Below are 18,014 nucleotides of genomic sequence, written 5' to 3'. Positions count from 1 at the left end.
AGTCCTAAAGCTTATTCTGTTAAAGCATACTCAGAAAAGCTTATTTGCAGAAGCCTTGTGGAAGTCCTGCGGTTACCCCTGTCTGGCACATTTTCACTCATAATTTCTGATATAATACCAGCATCCTATTTTTCTATAATGCTTATTTAATTGTTTCCTAATAGCATTCCTAGATTCTTTTATTCTATAACACTGGGGGGGGGGGGTGGTCCTGACCGTGCCAAGGCCTCTAGGAAGCTCAGTTCCTGCCACCTCACATGTGTTCCTTTTTTCACTACCGTTCTTCGTCCACGTGTGCCCCTGTGTAAGGCAATGGTTCGACAGTGGTTTCAGGCACCGATATTTATATTCCCTGCTTTCCCTGGGGCTTTATTTATCCTGGAGCTTCCCATGTTTCCTCCCTGCCTGGGGGCTGCCCGATAGCCTGCAGGCTTGGGTGATTTTGTGGCTTGTATGAGGGCCTGCAATTCCTGCCCTCTAATTTTCTTATAGACTTCTGTAAATGGGGTACATGGCTTAGTGGTCAATTCTTTTTTCCCCTGTCCTGTTTGTCTCATGCCCTGGAATTCCCGCAACACCAGACAAAGGGGCTGTTCTATGAGCAATCAGGCATATCCCCAAGAGGGGGATTACAACCATAAGTAAACAGGAAAGTCCCAAGAGTTGAGCTTCTGGACATCTGCCTTGCGATTGTCCACGTCCCTCTGCGACCTTGTCAGACAGCAGGGCTAGGTCGGCTCCTGGCAAGTTATATACTTTTTCATTTAAGAGATAAATAGAATGTGACTCTAGGTTTCTCATTATGGCAAATGCAAGCACAATAATGTTAATAACAGAACCAGAAAAAGTAGGAGAGAGTCTTAGATATCTTGAACTTGAGGCTCTCCAGAAATACCCAGTGAAGCTGTTCATTAAGGAGTCAGTAGGGAGTTGAGTATAAAGTTCCGAAGTTAATGGGGAAAAAGATTGATTAATTGGGTCATTCAATTATTTAGTCAATATTTAAGGGACTGCTATGAATCTGGCTCTGTATTGGATGCTAGAGATATCATGACAAGCAAAGCAGTCAAGTAGAGAAGATGGGTATTATTTAATAAGTCCACATATATTTTAATGCATACTTTGTACCAGACACTGTTTTATGGTTAATAAAAACCATATATCTCAGCCACTGGGGAGTTTATATTCACTTGCATCAAAATTAAAGATATGGCTGGTGAAAGACACGTGAGCATGCTGACAGATTTAAATTCATGATTACAAACTTTGGTACAAACACAGCGCCTCCCTGCAGTGCTACCGTACTGCTGGAGTAACTTCGTTTTCCCACTCTCCCAGGACAGTGTTTTACACTTTTTATTATCTCTTCAATATTCCAAGTGCCTTCCTTCCTCTTTTCTTTCAACTAATAACGTTGTTTATTTCACTGCGAGAATAGGAACAAACAGAAGTCAAAGTTCTGATCTTCCCCTGAGGTAGAAACTAGCAGCTCCTCTGCATCAGTACCTGTGTGTTCTGCCTTCTCTGCTATTATCTTGGATGAGTTGTCTGTGCAACTAAATCCAAACCATGATTTTTATTTTGGTACCGGACCTTATCCCTTTTTCCCACAAAGTCTTCATAACTAAATTTCTTTACATCTTTCAACTGAACCATAAAGTTTCTCCTGTTAACCTTATGATTCTTGTCAGCATGTAAATATATATCTCATCTGTGAAAAAAAAAATCCTTAACTATACATTTTCCTTTATCTACCCCCTAATATTTTTGCTCCCCTTATCACAATATTTGTCCAAACTTATTGCGTCCACTTCTTCCCATTATTTCATAAACCACTCCCATCAGGCTTTATCTTCTCCATTGGACCTGAACAGTTTTTGACAAAGTCATCCATATTCTTTATGTTGCCAATTTCAGTGATAAATTTTCAGTTCTCTTTTTATTCTGTCTTTCAGCAACAACTGACATATTTGCTGACTCTGTTCTGGAAATCCTTCTTGAAGAAATTTCTTTACTTGGATTTCAATATCCCATGCTCCTTTATTATTTTCTGTAAATTAATTTTAGAATCCTTCGCTGACGATTTTTCTTCCTGACACTTAAACATTGCTGTGTCTCAAAGTTTAGTCCTCAGACTTCATCTCTTCTCAAGTAATTTGATTGTAAATTAGGCTATGAATCCACTAACAAATATGTGACTCACATTTCTCTAATTTTTTTGCATAAAGATACCATAATTTCTTTAGATCCTTTGCCAATATCATATTAGAAAATGGCTGCCTCTTCATCTATACTACCAGTAATTGATTCTTTTCCTTTCCTTTCATTTACCCATCTACAACATTTGTTGATCATGCACTGAGTTCAATGTGAATAACTCTTCTTCAAAAGACAGTGAGTTTTTTTCTTTGTAAACTCATGTGGATGGAAAATATTGGTATACACAGAGCATTGCCATTTGGGGCCTAGACACCACTTGAATAAACATTACAGTTAAATTGGCAGAACATTTTCTCACAGCAAATCACCAACACCAACCCAATAATATCAATAATGTTTCTGAGTACTAAGACGTAAGGAACTCAAAATTCTTTTTAGGAACTGAATATAGCAACAACATCCAAACCTGGCAAAGAGACTAATCTCACTTATAAATATTGATAAAAATCTTAAATGAAACATTAGTAAACATAGTCCAGTGGCATATTAAAGAATTACCAATTTTACACTGTGACTAAATTGATTTCATTTTCATAGATTTAGGGAGGCATTTGACAAAATTGAACACCTGCTCTTCATAAAATACCTAGCAAAAGAGTAAACAATGGGTAGTTTCATAACTATGTAGTATTTTATATGTACATATATTCTTCCCCTGAAAGTCAGTACTGTGCTTAATAAGGAAACATTATTTACAGTAAATCAAGACAAAAACATTATCTTCACTTCTCTTTAAGTTTGTTAAACAGACTTCAGCCAATAAAAATAAAATAGAGGCATTACGTATAAAGGGAAAAGATAAAATTATTTTGACAATGAAATGATTTTATAGCTGGAAAATATAAGAGAATCAACCAAGAAACCACTTTGTAAAATAAGAGAACTCAGTAAGTCAGATGGACAAAAAAATAATATTTGCCAATATATGTGAATATACACAAAATATACCTATGAAAACTCGATAACAAAAAAAGAAAAGGAAAGATCCCACAATTACACAAACAATTTGACTCAACAATTACATTTCTAGGAATTCAGTCTACCTTCATTCTAGCACTCTAAAAAGTTTATGTTCAAGGTTCTTCATTTCAGTTGTTTGTAGTAGGATAGTCTGGAAACACTCAAATTTACATCAATAGGGAACTAGTTAAAAAATTATAGGACATCTATATAATGTAATGTTGTGGAGCTGTGAAAAAAAAAGAAAATCTCTATGCACTGATGTGAAAACACGTCTAAGGTATACTGTGTGAAAATAAAAAAGTATGTTTATGTTAACTTTAATGTTATGGTAGAAATAAGAATTAATAATAGTATTTGTTGGGGGTGTCAACAAAGAAAGTTTAAAAAATTACATAAAACACTAATAAAAAAGTTGCTTGGATGGGTGGGGGGTTTGTCAGTGAGAAGTGGGTAAATTAGGATCAAGGATGAGATGATTTTTCACTGTGTATCTTTGTATGTGTCCTAGTATTTGAATCATGTGACTGCTAACCATTAAAAAAAACAACATAAATCAAAACATTTTAAGGAAAACAAGCTAAGTGATTTGAAAAGTTGGATGAGTCCTAAAGTTTTTTTGAAGTATCTGAAAACATTATTAACTGCAAAATTTATAAATCCACAACCAAAACACAACATTGCGCAGATACACTATGCCACTTCGTGTAAACAAACTAATTTCATAGTCATTTGTGCACTCACTTTGTATGAGGTGTTCTGTAATTCATGAAGATAAAAATGCTTGAGAGAACTTAATCTAGTGAGTGATAGATGAATAAGTAAACAATGACATTACTCTGTATCAAGTGCTTTTAAAGACTTAAATGTAGTGTTGAGAAGAGGGTAAAGGGCACCTAAATCTGACAGGGGAGGAAGTTCTTGGGGATTATATGCTCATGGCTTTGAATTTAGAAGGAAAAGTTGAAGTTATTCATATGATAGAATGGGAAGAAGAGACAACACATAGAGATGTGAAAAGGCATGGTCTCACTGATGCACTGTAAATGGGCAAAAACAGATGTGAGGAGCAGAAGAAGAGGAACTGGGAACAGAGAAGAAGGTAGGGGCCAGAACATAAAGATCTGGGGGCTAAGGAAAAGCCTTCACTTAAAGATTTTAAAATAGAGAAGTGACATGATCAATTCTGTGCTTCATCCTGGTAGCAATAGGGAAGACAGGCTGGCCTCCAGAAAAAGAAGTGACATTTGAGCTGATATCTGTGGTATAGGTAAGAGCTAGGCAGGAAAAGACTAGGGAAAAGTTTCCCATGCATATGGGTTATTACTTGTGAAAGAGAAAAGAAAAACTCTTGGAGCATTTAAGGATATGGAAGAAGGCCAGTGTGAATGGAGCACAATGAACAGGCAGAACGGTGGTATGAGATAATTTTGAAGTGGTAGTAAGGTCTGGATCATGCAAAGACATTGAATATTATTCCAGATGTAGCCAGTGTCCAGTAAAAACTTTTAAACAGAAAAGTGATGTAATCTCATAGACATTTGTTGAAAAAGCTGTCTTTGCTTCATTATATTGCTTTTGCTCTTGTGTCAAAGATCAGTTGACTATACTTATGTGGGTCAATTTCTGGTTTCTCTATTCTGTTCCGCTGATGTATTTGTGTTTCTTTGACCAGTACTGCAATCTCTTGATTACTGTAGCTTCATAGTAAGTCTCAGTGTTGCATAGTACCAGTCTTCCAGCTTTGTTCTTTTTCTTAAATATTGTGTTGGGTCTTTTGTTTTTCCATATAAACCTTATAATCTGTTTGTTGATATCAACAAAATAACCTGCTTGGATTTTGACTGGGATTGCACTGAGTGTGTAGATCAGGTTGGAAAGAACTGACATCTAGACAATGTTGAGTCTTTCTATTCATGAACATGAAATATCTCTATTCATTTAGTTCTTTTTTTATTTCTTTCATTAAAGTATTATAGTTTTTCTGTTTCTATTTTTTGGAGATTATTTATTTACTTATTTTTTAAAAATCACATTTATTCTATTACAGTTGTCTCAATTTTTCTCCCTTGGCCCTTCTCCACTCATCCCCCCCACCCCCACAGTCAATTCCTACACTGTTGTCCATGTCCTCGCGCCATTCATACATTCCTTGGTCTAGTCCCTTCTCCTTCTTTCCACCATTGTCTTCCTTCCCCATTCCCTCTGGTCACTTTCAGTCTGCTCCACGTTTCCATGCCTGTGGTTTATTTTGTTGAATAGATTCCACTTATAGGTGAGATCATATGGTATTTATGTTTCACTGACTGGCTTATTTCACTTAGGATAATATTCTCCAGTCCCATCCATGAAAGGTAAGAGTTCCTTCTTCTTTTTTAAATGCAGATTTTATTTATTTATTTATTTATTTAAATGTCAAGACCCATTATAAAATATTTAAAAAAATTAAATCCATTATAAAGTCTCAGCCATTAAAACAAGCACACTAGCTTGTTTTTGTCACACCAGCATGACACCAGCACAGAAATAATCAAGTAGATCAATGAAATAAAATGAGCATTCTAGAAACAAATGTATATATCTGTCTAACAATGTAATGTATGATTAAATTGATATTTCAAATCAATGGGGAAAATAAGGCTTATTCAACAAATAAGGTTCATGGACCACTATTACTTGAAATAAAACAGATATAGAGCTATTTCACACATTATACAAACAATATTCATGTGAGCTAAAAATCAATATGTAAAATCTAAGGAGTTTTAGGAGAAAATACAAAATAATATTTTTTTACTCTGAAGTAAAATATTCAAACCCAGAAGCTATATTGACAATACAACTATATTAAACATTTAAGACTATACAGTGATATACATATAAAGAAAGTTAAAGGAAAGTAATAGAATAAGAAAGTATTTGCAACACACCAAAAAAAGGGTTAATATATTTTTTATTCTTTTAGGGAAAAATTTCTGCAAATATTTAATAAGAAAATGGATAGTGAATACCAAAAATTCATTTAAAGCTTTTAAAAATAATAGAGTATTATAGAGTTTTTAATATAGGTTTGCATATAATAATGAATAAGGAGAGTGACTGCGATGATAAAAATATTTTATTTTAATTAAAGATAAATTTATTGAGGTCCTGTGCTCAATTCTTTATGTGAATTACATGATTTGTTTTTTCAAAATGACATCAGAAAGTTGGTACTGGTACTATTTTTGTTTTTTTTAGATGAGAAAATTGAAATACTGAGTTGATGATCATAGGGGGTATCTAAGTTCTGAAGATACATCAGTGACTAAAATAAAGCCTCTATTCTCATGGAACTTTATTCTTGTGAGGAGAGAAATATTGTAAAATTATATATATATATATATATAAAATTTGTTGACTATTTTATATATAAATTATATATAATTTGTTTACACACACATGTGTTTGTGTGTGGTAGTTAATGCAATGGAGAAAAATAAAGCAGAATAAGGTAGATGGGGAATGAGTATGTTTATGTATGTGTGTATGTGTGCATACACATTTTTACATATACATTGTGTATGTGGTGTGGTTAGGCCCTTCTCTTTAAAGATGACATTTAAACAAAGACCTAAAGGAAATGAAGATGTAAAACATGCAAATTTCATTAAAAAATTGTGTCTGGGGTATTTGATGAAGAGGAAGGAAGTGGAAGGAATACATGTCAGAACATAGGAGGTGAAGGATGATGGGATATAGATCAGGAAGGGCCTATAGGCCAATGTAACATATTTTGTCTTTTATTCTGAGTGAGATGTAAACTATTTAGTGTTTTAAAAATCACTTAAAAGACTGTTACATTAGGGAAAAAATGTTGGGAACGGGGGTGCTAAAACAGGGGAAATCAGTCAGGAAAATATTTTAATAATTCAGCAAGGGACATGCCAATGTGGACTACTGAGATAACAGTAGGAGTAATGATAAGTAACTAGATTCTGGACGCACTTTAGGGGTAGAGCTGATGTGATATGGTAACTCCAACGTTATTTTCTGATCAATTGAAGAATAAATTTGCTGTTTATCAAGATTGAAAAGCCTGTGTAAAAAATAGATTTCTATTTTTTTAAAGGGAGAAACCAGAATTTCTGTTTCAGATGTTACAATTTAAAAATGCCAAACAAACAGCCTCATGTAGCTATCAAGTGAGCAGCTGCATTTACAACTCAATACACGGTCTGGCACAAATAATGCCCTTTTTTAATTACAAAATCTTTTATTAAAAAATCATAAGCTTGTAATTCTGTAATATAACAATATCACACTCAAGCACACTATATTACATTTTAGGTGAAATGTTCAAATTAAAACTATAAATTGTTACACCCATATTATTACCTTAACAACCACACTCAAGCAGGCCTTACTTCTGCCAAACTCTCTAGTTAAAGAAGATGGTCTGAGCTAAATAAAAATTTGGAGATCGTTAGCATAGCAATAACATTTAAAGCTTTAACCTTGGGTGAAATCCCCATGGAGTGTAAACAGAGAGAAGAATCTAAAGACCTTTACTCTCCACTTGTCTATTCTTTCTTATTTTCCTTTCTCCTTTTCATAGATTCCTTAAAAAATTAAAAATAAAACTACCATATAATCCAGCAATCCCACTTCTGGTTATATACTCAGAAAAACTGGCATCAGGATCTCAAAGAGATCTGCTCTTCCATGTTCATTGCAGCATTACTTACAATAGCAAAGATAAGGAAACAACGTAAGTGTTTATAGACAATAGAATCAATAAAGAAAATATGGTATATACATACAGTGCAATATTATTTGGCCATAAAAATTGAAAATCCTGATATTTGCTACTATATGAGTGAACTTGGAAGATATTATGCTAAGGGAAATAGGCCAGGCACAGAATAACAAATACTGTATTATCTTTCTTGTACCAGGAATCTCGAGTAATAAAGTTCATGGATGTGAGGGGAGAATGGTGGTTACCAGGAGCTACGGCGGGGAGAATCGGGGAGATATACAGAAGTCTGCTCAGAAAGTATCCAGTCATGTACTATGAAATATAGATACATTTACTGATAAACACAAGATACAAGAAACATTGTATGTAGAACAATGGCACCTCAGTTTTGTTCAAAGTTATGACCTTCTTGAGGAAATCTGGCTCATTGGTAGTGGTTTGAATCAAGCAACTGCAGCAAGATGTTCCTTCTGCTCCAGTAGCAGAAGTTGTGGAAAGGATTTTGCCATGACATATTTTATGCCAAGATCCTGTGCCAAAATTTTGGACACAGTAGTTTTTGGAATCCTGGGATCAGCTTCTAACTCTGGCACTGTCAGTCACCAGTCTTTGCTGATTGTGGCCCGTACATATTCAACATTCTCAGGTACTCTGCCTGTGGCAGGCCTTTCAGAATGTGGATCACTTTCAACAGATTCTTGCCCATCTTTGAAGCATTTGTGCAACACTTATATTTGCACTACACTCATTGCATCATTCCCCGAAAGCCTTCTGAATCACCTAAATAGTTTCTGTGGAGGAATATTCAAGCTTAACACAAAATTTGAGTAGATTTGTTGCTTTGCTCACTCAGTCATTTTGAATGCAATGAACACACAGTACACTGCTCACTCAGTGGTGTCTACTGCCCCCACTGACTAGTACAGTGAAGTCATCATTGTTCATGCATTTGCATTCTAATCCACTCTTCTTGGCTGCCAGGTTACATCAATGTCTCGTAAACCATTCTCGTTATATTAACAATGGCTGGAGTTTTTCTGGACAGACCTCACATATTGGTCAAAGGATACATAGTGTCACTTATGCAAAATGAATAAGTCCTAGAGACCTACTGTAAGCATAATACATACAGTTAACAGTAACGTATTGTGTGCTTAAAATTTTGTTAAGAGAATAGTTCTTATGTTAAATATTCCTATCAATAGAGAGGGAGGGAAAAAACTTTTAAGAGGACTTCTGGCCAAGGTGGCAGTGTAGGCAGAAAAGGCTTGCCTCTTTGCACAATAATATAAAAATTACAGCTAAAATATAGAACAACCATCACTCAGAACTTTCAGAAATTGAGTTAAATAGAAGTCTGACAGCTATGGAATTAAAGAAACCACATCCATTCAGACCGGTAGGAGGGGTGCAGATGCAGAACAAGCTGGTTCCTCACCTACATGTGGTGCATATAAATTTGGAAGGGATATGTCTAGAGCGAGGAGTCCCAGCCCCACACCAGGCCCTCCAGCCCAGGGTTCCAGTGCCAGGAAGATAAGTCCCCACAACTTCTGGCTGTAAAAACCATCAGGGATTAAGTCAGTGGAAGAAACTCCTGGATCCCCAAGCAGCTCCTCTTAAAGAACCCACACGCAGACTCACCTACTCAGACTCACTCCCTCTCAGCTCTAGCACCAGGGTAACAGCCTGAAAGGCACCAATGGTAGAAACTGAAAGGCAACAGGGAGAAACTGAAGTGTCTGGCATAATGGTGAGCAGAGGCTATTGTCCCTCTTCTAAACCCTCCCCCCACAGAGCTGGCAAACTGGTACCATACCTGAAACTTCATTAACCTGGCTAATACTGTTTGACCTGCCTTGGAGATCCCCAGAGACTGCTCCCCACCAATTTACAGGTCCACCCAAGCTGCTTTTCCATATGAACGGCTGGCCTTGGCTCATGTATTACAACTTCTTAAATCCTCTCAAACAAGCAACAGCTGGCCTCAGTGAGCCCCAGACCCAGCGCTAGCAGCAGCCACCCTGGATTCACAACTTGGGTTCGCCTTGGAATCTCTAAGCCCAGCAAAAGGAGCAGCCATCTCAGATTGCTTTATAGCTCAGGCAGGGTGGCCCTGGGCAAAACACAGGGAGGGGATGATCTTGGCCTGAACCACCTGGGAAACCCCAGGACCACCACACTCAGTGGACAGCTACAGACCACTTTGGAGAACTACCACCCTGCCCCTGCACAGCTGATCCTCCACAAATGGTGGAGTTTAGTGGTAAGTGGTCACAGCTGATCCTTGCAGCTGACTTACCTGGGTATATCCCTCTCATTGATCTGCCAACAGCAACCAAGGCTCAACTACAAGAGGAGGGTATACTCAGCCCACACAAAGGGCACACCTCAAGTACCCATCTTGGGTGAAAGGGGAGTGTGTGCCACTGGACCTAAAGGACACCTATTACATTAGGCCACACTACCAAGACATGGAGTCAAAGCAGCTCTATATAATACATGGAAACAAACACAGGGAGGCTGACAAAAATAAGGAGACAAAGAAACATGGGCCAAATGAAAGAACTGAACAAAACTCCAGAAAAAGAGCTAAGTGAAATGGAGATAAACAATCTATCAGATGTTTATAAGGATACTCAAGGAACTTAGTGAGGACCTCAACAATGTAAAAAAGATCCAGTCAGAAACAAAGGATACACTAATTGAAATAAGGTTAAAATTTACAAGGAAAGAACAGTAGTATAGGTGAAGATGAGAATCAATGATTTGATTCTCATAAGGGAGCAAAAATGACCAATGAGAAAAATAAGAGGGAAAAAGAATCCAAGAAAAAGGGGGACAGTATAAGCAGTCTCTGGGACAACTTCAAAGAGTCCAATATTCGCATCATAAGGGTGCCGGAAGGAGAAGAGAAATAGCAAGAAATTGGAATACTATTTGAAAAAATGATAGAAAACTTCCCTAATTTGGTGAAGGAAATAGACATGCAAGTCCAGGAAGCACAGAGAATCCCAAAACAAGATGAATGCAAAGAGGCCCTCTCTAAAGCACATCACAATTAAAATGCCAAATTTGAAGATAAAGAGAAAATCTTAAAAGCAGCAAGAGAACAGAAATTAGCTACCTACAAGGGAATTCCCTTAAGACTGTCAGCTGATTTCTCAAAAGAAACTTTGCAGGCTAGAAGAGATTGGCAAGAAATAGTCAAAATCATGAAAAGCAGGGACCTACAGCCAAGATTGTTCTACTCAGCAAAGCTATCATTTAGAATTGCAGGGCAGATAATGAGCTTATCAGACAAGAAAAATATTAAAGAAGTTCATCATCACTAAACCATTATTACATGAAGTGTTAAAGCGACTTATCTAAGAAAAAGAAGATCAAACCTATGAACAAAAAAAAAATGGTAAAAAATACAAATTCATCAACAATTGAATTTAAAAAACAAACTAATCAAAGAAGAAGGATGGAGACAGAATCATGGATACAGAGTGTTTTGATGGTTGCCAGGTGAGAGGGTGTGTGGGGGAATGGATGAAGAGGTGAGAGGTTTAAGAAGTATAAATAGGTAGTAAAGAATAGATATGAGGATGCAAAGAACAGCATAGGAAATGGAGTAGCCGAAGAACTTATACACATGACCCATTGACATGAATAATGGTGGGGGAATTGCCTGAGGGAATCAGGGGTGCTGGGCAGAGGAGGGGCAAAAGGGGAAAAAAAACAAGACAATTATGAGTATAATCAATAAAATATAATTTAAAAAAACTTTTAGAGGTGATGGTTAAGGTTATAGCATTGTATATGGTGACGGTCTCCCAGGTATATACTCATCTTGAAACTCAGTAAGATGTATACATTAAATATATACAGGTTTTTTGTGTCAATCATTACTCAATAAAAATAATTAAGAAACATAAAGGAAGGAGGGAAGGAAGGAAGGAAGGAAGGAAGGAAGGAAGGACATAAAGAAGATGTTGACTGGTAAATTAGTCACAGTGATTTCACAATGATGGTGAGTGAGGGTGAATAAGAAATTTCAACTTTCTGGGGCCAGGAAATAGAAATGTTGGTATATTTTTAAGAAGACTTAGTGCTGTAGCAGATGTATATTTGTAACCACAAACTATGGCACTCAAGAAATCTAACAATGCTTTATTTTCTTTAGATTCAATAAAATATGACTGTGCATCCATTTTTCCAAAGGTCCTGGTGAGAATAAATCTTAGTTTTTATTAGACTTTTCCTCACACTGGGTCTGTAAAGCAAAATATTTTGTAAGATTGCTTTAGTCTTTACTTGAAGCTGGTTACTCCTAACATGACCATTCCATTGTTCAGCCTGTCAATTACTTTGAAATCTGGTTGCTTGGCTTCTTTTATGCTATATTTGGACACAGGATTGTTTGCCCTCTCCAGGAGCTCTGTGCTCCAGAGTCTGCCTCATACAGTCATTTAACTCTGATGTCTTGTTTTTCCCCTTGGGTGCAATGATGAAGGGGACCCCAGGTGCCACTATCCCGGGCCCCACAAACCTCCACTCACCTGATTTTGGATTCTTTCTGCGAACTAGGCTTCTGCTCTCACTTCCCTGCAAAGGATTTCTTTCCATTCTTCAGGGGAACCTAGAGTAATTTGCCCAAGGAACCAGGGCTTTCACAAAGTTATTTTTAAGCAACCTCTGCTTCTAACCTTGAAAATTCTTAAGGCAAAAGGACACAAGGACTTGGCTACACTTTTGAAATAGGAAAGGGAAAAATACCAGAGGATCAGAATCAACACAGATCACATTCTTTCCAAATCCTTTTCATCAGTAAAAACAAAACACCAGTTAATGTTTCAATACTTTATCCTTTCACGTTAGTCAAAGAAGAAAGCTTAGAAAACAGAAATATTTCAATTATTTTGGGAAAAGAAAAAGAAGTGTATGTAGTTCTAATGAAAACAGTTATGTAACCTTTTCTTTCTTTCTTTCTTTTTTTTTTTTTTGAAAAATTGAAGAAAGAAAAAGATAAAGGGAGGGAGATGAGCAGGCTATTCTTGTTATCATTTTGGGAAGTCCCATTCTCACATAACTATATGTCTGTAACCTCACTTTATTGAATAAAAACATGCAGAGATTTCTGATGCTAGGATCCCAGGGTATGATTTTCTTAAATAACAGTGATAAATTACCCTCCTCCTCAACTTCTTCTTTGGTCCCTAATGATAATGTTATTACCACCCCATGCACATACTTTTGCTGTTTGTGCAAGTAAAAATATGGTCCTGGAAATCTGGAATTTTAATCCCCAGATTCTACCAAGAGCTCTAGCACAAAGAGAGAACTGTTTTTTTCTGGAAACAGTGAGATATTGGGAAAATATGTTAATCTCTGTTTCTTATTTTTTCAATTCCTCATGTAAAAATGGATCAGCAATATATAATCTTATGAGAAAGGGAACAAAATGCGTAATTATAAGTAGCACTGTGTGTATCAGTTGAGGAAAAGGGGCTAGTATATAGTGTATTCTTGTCTGTTTGGAAAACATGAAGATGAAATAAGAACGTGGTCTCGGTTAGGGGGAGCATTTCTCAGGCTTCTGGCTGACCTGGCCTCCTGTCCCTCCTCTTGTTGTGTGATCTAATCCCTTTGGTTGAGCAACCTCTCGTTTCTTACCAAATTCCTTCTCACATGCTAATTCAGACTTTTTTGGATCATCTTTAAAGATTTATTTCAAGTTTTTCATGGTGAAACACTGTGTCACTTGATTCCGGCCTATAAGAAGACCAAGGAGGTGGATGGTTTCTCACACCGCTGACCTCGGGGCCGGGAGGGTGTGGTGTCCATGTGTGCGCTTGCTCACCCCTGCCCCTCACTCTGTCTGTGTTCGTATCATGGTTAGATTGTACTCCATCAATTAAACACAAAACGATAAATCTCAGATATATAATTTGAGTGGTGAACTCATTCAAATATTATAAAACAACTAAAACTGCTTTACCTCTATTTATCCAAAAATCCTCCCCTCTTTTTCAGAGTCCCTGTGTCCAACTACCTTCAGCCATCAAGACTCACAAATTGGCTTTCTAGCTCAAAGAGTGGTTATTCTTAAAGCTTCTGTTACTGAATCTGGCCATTTCCCCACCATAAAGTATGCAGTAGGCATACCCTCTGTACTTTAGCCCCTCCTCTGTCCTGGAAAACTCAGGTCATAACTAAAAACTGTTTTGCTTCATCAACTAACAGTATAAAGGCTCATAGCTGGGTAAAATAATAGGTTATGCAATATGTCCTTTATGTTTTCTTCTAGCTTCTTTAAAGTTAAACTTTGGCCCAGGCCAAAATCCATGCTTTTGTGGAAATCATACATTCTACATGATTCTATTTGTATGAAGTTTACAAATGGGCATAGCTGATCTATGGCTGTACAAGTCAGAATACATTCATTACCCTGGGAGTGGAGATGGGAATTGACTGAGAGTGGACAAGTGAGAACCTGTCTGAGATTCTGAAGGTGGTTTCAAGGGTTAAATCATAAGTAAAAATTCACCAAGTTGTGCTCTCAATATCTGTGCACTTTCTGATATATAAGTTATATCTTAATAAAATATAAGTCCATAATAAATATTTTTATAAACAAGTAGTTGTTTATATAATAAAGGGACCACATATACATTTTCAATAAGAATACAATGAAAGAGTATTTTTACCTAGAAAAGAGTACAAGAAATTTGTACATTCTATATAAAGAAAAACCCCTTTAAGATAACACTGAAACACACAGAGGAACACTTGAAAAAATGAAAATGAAAAATAAAACACAAAGCACACCCTGGTCTTGCATAAGGAGGTCAACCTTAAAAAGTTGACAATTCTCCCTATGTTAATGTACATACTTGAGAAGATTCCAGTAAAATATCCAACTTTCATTTTTTATTTTTATATATTTTTATTTTTTTTCCTTTTTGTTGAATTTATTTGGGTGACACTGGTTGGCAAAACTGTACAGGTTGCAGGGGCACAATTCTACAACACATCATCTGCTCGCTGTCCTGTGTGTCCACCACCCCAAGTCAAGCCTCCATCCTTTACCATTTATACAACTTTCGGTTTAAATAGAGAAGCTGATTCTAAAGTTCACAAAGAAAAATTAATAAGAACATACCTGAGAAAACTCAGGAAAATATATGCAGTAAGTGGGAACCAGTCCTTTGAGATATAAAACCACATTAATAAAGTCTTGATAGTTGAAATTTTGGTCCTAGCACATGAATACGCAGAGAGACCAAAGAAACACACTAGAGGTTCCAGAAATGCCCACCAAAAACATGTGGGAATATGGTTTATGCTGTAGGGGGTGATAAAAGTGCCCTTCAAACTAGTGTGCCAGAGATGAACTACTTTAAAAAAGCTGCTGGGACAATTGGTTAGATTTATATCTGTATTTCACCTCTGTGTGTGATCGTAGTATTTTTCTTAATTATTTACTGTTGTTCCTGTTAAGAGAACTATGTATTTCTTTACATTGCTATGAGGCTTCTGTGTTTCCTTGTGGGAAGAATCACCCTGCCCCAACCTATGACCAAAGTCAGGCTTGGTCGTGTGACTTTCTTTAGCCAATAGAATTTCCAATGGATGTGACATACACTTCATCTGAGCTGAAGCGTTAAGAGCCATGGCTTGATTCATCTATTCTTTCCCTGCTTCCAAGAGAATAGTTTATCTTCAAAATAGCTTGAGGTAGGGTCTGTTATTATCCCCATTACTTTGTGAGAAAGCTGAGGCAGAAAGTCTAAGCAACAGCCCTAATCACTCAACTGGTGACAGGCATGGAGTCAGCATTCGAATCTAGACAGTCTGGCTCCAGTGTCTAGTCTTTAACCACTGCACAATGCTCTCTGTCTCCAACATATTCTTTAACTTTAATCATTTGAGTCTCTTGTGAAGTCCATCCTGTTGTTTTAGCTTAAGGACAAAGACAGATATTTTCTGTTTTTTCTCAAGAAATATGTATGTCTTTCTAGTTTCTAACCAGCACTTTTCTCCCCAACTTCCTAGACTATTGAATGATTTTTTTCTAAGGTTTCTCAGAACATAAGTTTTCAGTTATTTGTCTATTTGACTTTATATGTTATATTCACAGCTGGAATATAAGCAGATATGTTACAAATCTATAGTCTTTTCATTATTTAAACAATATAACTCTTAAGTAAACATGTAATTGTTTGATGAATAAATGATGGAACAAATAAAAGCTTGACTAGAAACATATATTTACTCAACAAACCCTTTTAATGTCTATTTTACAGAGATGAACGACTCGATTTCTTCCAATAGAGGAACAGGACAGTGAATCCACCAACATATGTAATAAATAAGGTCCTCAAACATTTCCTCGCTCTGCATCTATAGTGGGAAAAGAAACAGAAGAGAGCTGTGGGGTTTTCTCAGGAATACTCTCTTAGCTGAGTCTGGGCAGTGAGTGTGGCCAAAAGGAAGGGTCAGCAAACTTTCTCTGTGAAAGGCCAGATGCTAAATATTTTGGGCTTTTCAGGACATATGGTTTACATCATAACTACTCAACTCATGAGAGCTGCCATAGAAAATAGTGATAGAATGAATGTGGCTCTGTTCCAATAGAACTTCACTTAAAAAAATAGGTGTTAGGTTAGATTAGGCAAGAGAATCATAATAGTTGGCCCTTGGGATGAAGGAAACCAATTAACTGTGATGTGAAATGTTGCCTATTAGTGATGGCTATCCTACAAACAAACAAAACTTACTGACTCTTCTGATAACAGAATGAGTATCTTAAATTGGAGAGTCCACTTACAGAGTAACTACTCTTCTTCAGCCCTCTCTTTGTGTGAGAATATACCACTTGAATTGTCTTAGATCTAGGAAGCGACTTGTAAAGAATTTTAAATTTAGAAGAATGTTTAGGGAGCAAAGTTAATGGGGTATGATGTTGGTCATGGCATGTGATCTCTGACCTGTGCTGAAGGGGGCAATGTACTCAGCAAATAGCATATTCATCTGAGGGAAATATTAGGTGAAGGAGAAACAAAAATAATCTATGAACCAGGGGCCATATGAGGTCTCTTCACTTTACTTTTGGCAAAAAGTGCATCATATCAGGATTGTTAAAACTCCATTTAAATAGACCAGAGTTGAACAAGATAGTGAACATATCTACATTTCCCCCGCTCTAGAGTGGAGGAGACAGACTGAAGCCTGTTCAGAGAGCAGCTGTTCAAATTGTAAATTCTTAGCAAGATGACCATTGTGGCATTAGCTTGGAGCTCTCTCTTCCATGACCTCTGCTTCTACTCACTTTGTCCAGCTTGCTTCCTGAATCCCTTTTCTAAGATTATTGCTCCAGCCTAAAACACTTCCTACTTCTATTTCTTTTAGAAGATGTACTCATCTGTTAGGATCCAACTCAGATCTTTCTTCCTCTGTTTGTCTTTTTTCTTTCTTGTGTGTCTGTCATAAGCACTAGCCTTCTGTGCTGTTTTCACTTCCCCAACTTCTTATCCATTAGCCCCCTAACACTTATTTATCATTAACTGTCTTTCCATGTGTATGTTCTCTATGTCTCTAAACTATTCGAGAGCAGTCACTATATATTATCCTTTCAAAAAGTTCTTCAGCTTCTGACTCAATAAATATTAATTGATAAATTTGTTTGTAGGTAGTTTCTATTGTATATATCTTGGAGGAAAGAAACAGATATAATATTGACTGAATGGTCTAAAAACAGGATTTATTGTATTAGAATCTGTTTCTTGGCTCTGGGTTGAGACTATTTGTTTGTCTCAGTCTTCTCTCACTTACCTATCTCATAGTAATCATAGACTTTAACTATTGCTGGCTTAGGTCTCTTACTGGGATGTGTTGAAGAACCATGCAGGAGAAGCTTAGTGTCTGGTCTGCCACCTAAATGAAAAAGTGGAGTAATAAAGAGGCTAGAAACCCTCCTCTTTCTGTCTCGAGTAAAACATACTCTTTATTGTTCTCTGACTCTTATTCTCCTGTGTCTTTAGGTTAGCGAACATTTGTGGATGTCAAGATGGATTTAAAAGGCAACCTTGAAACTCTTTAAGGA

Source organism: Pteronotus mesoamericanus, unplaced genomic scaffold, assembly GCF_021234165.1.
Source record: "Pteronotus mesoamericanus isolate MK-2021 breed Mesoamerican mustached bat unplaced genomic scaffold, CSHL_Meso_final scaffold_21, whole genome shotgun sequence".
Lineage (NCBI taxonomy): Eukaryota > Metazoa > Chordata > Mammalia > Chiroptera > Mormoopidae > Pteronotus > Pteronotus mesoamericanus.
This window is presented reverse-complemented; position numbering follows the sequence as displayed.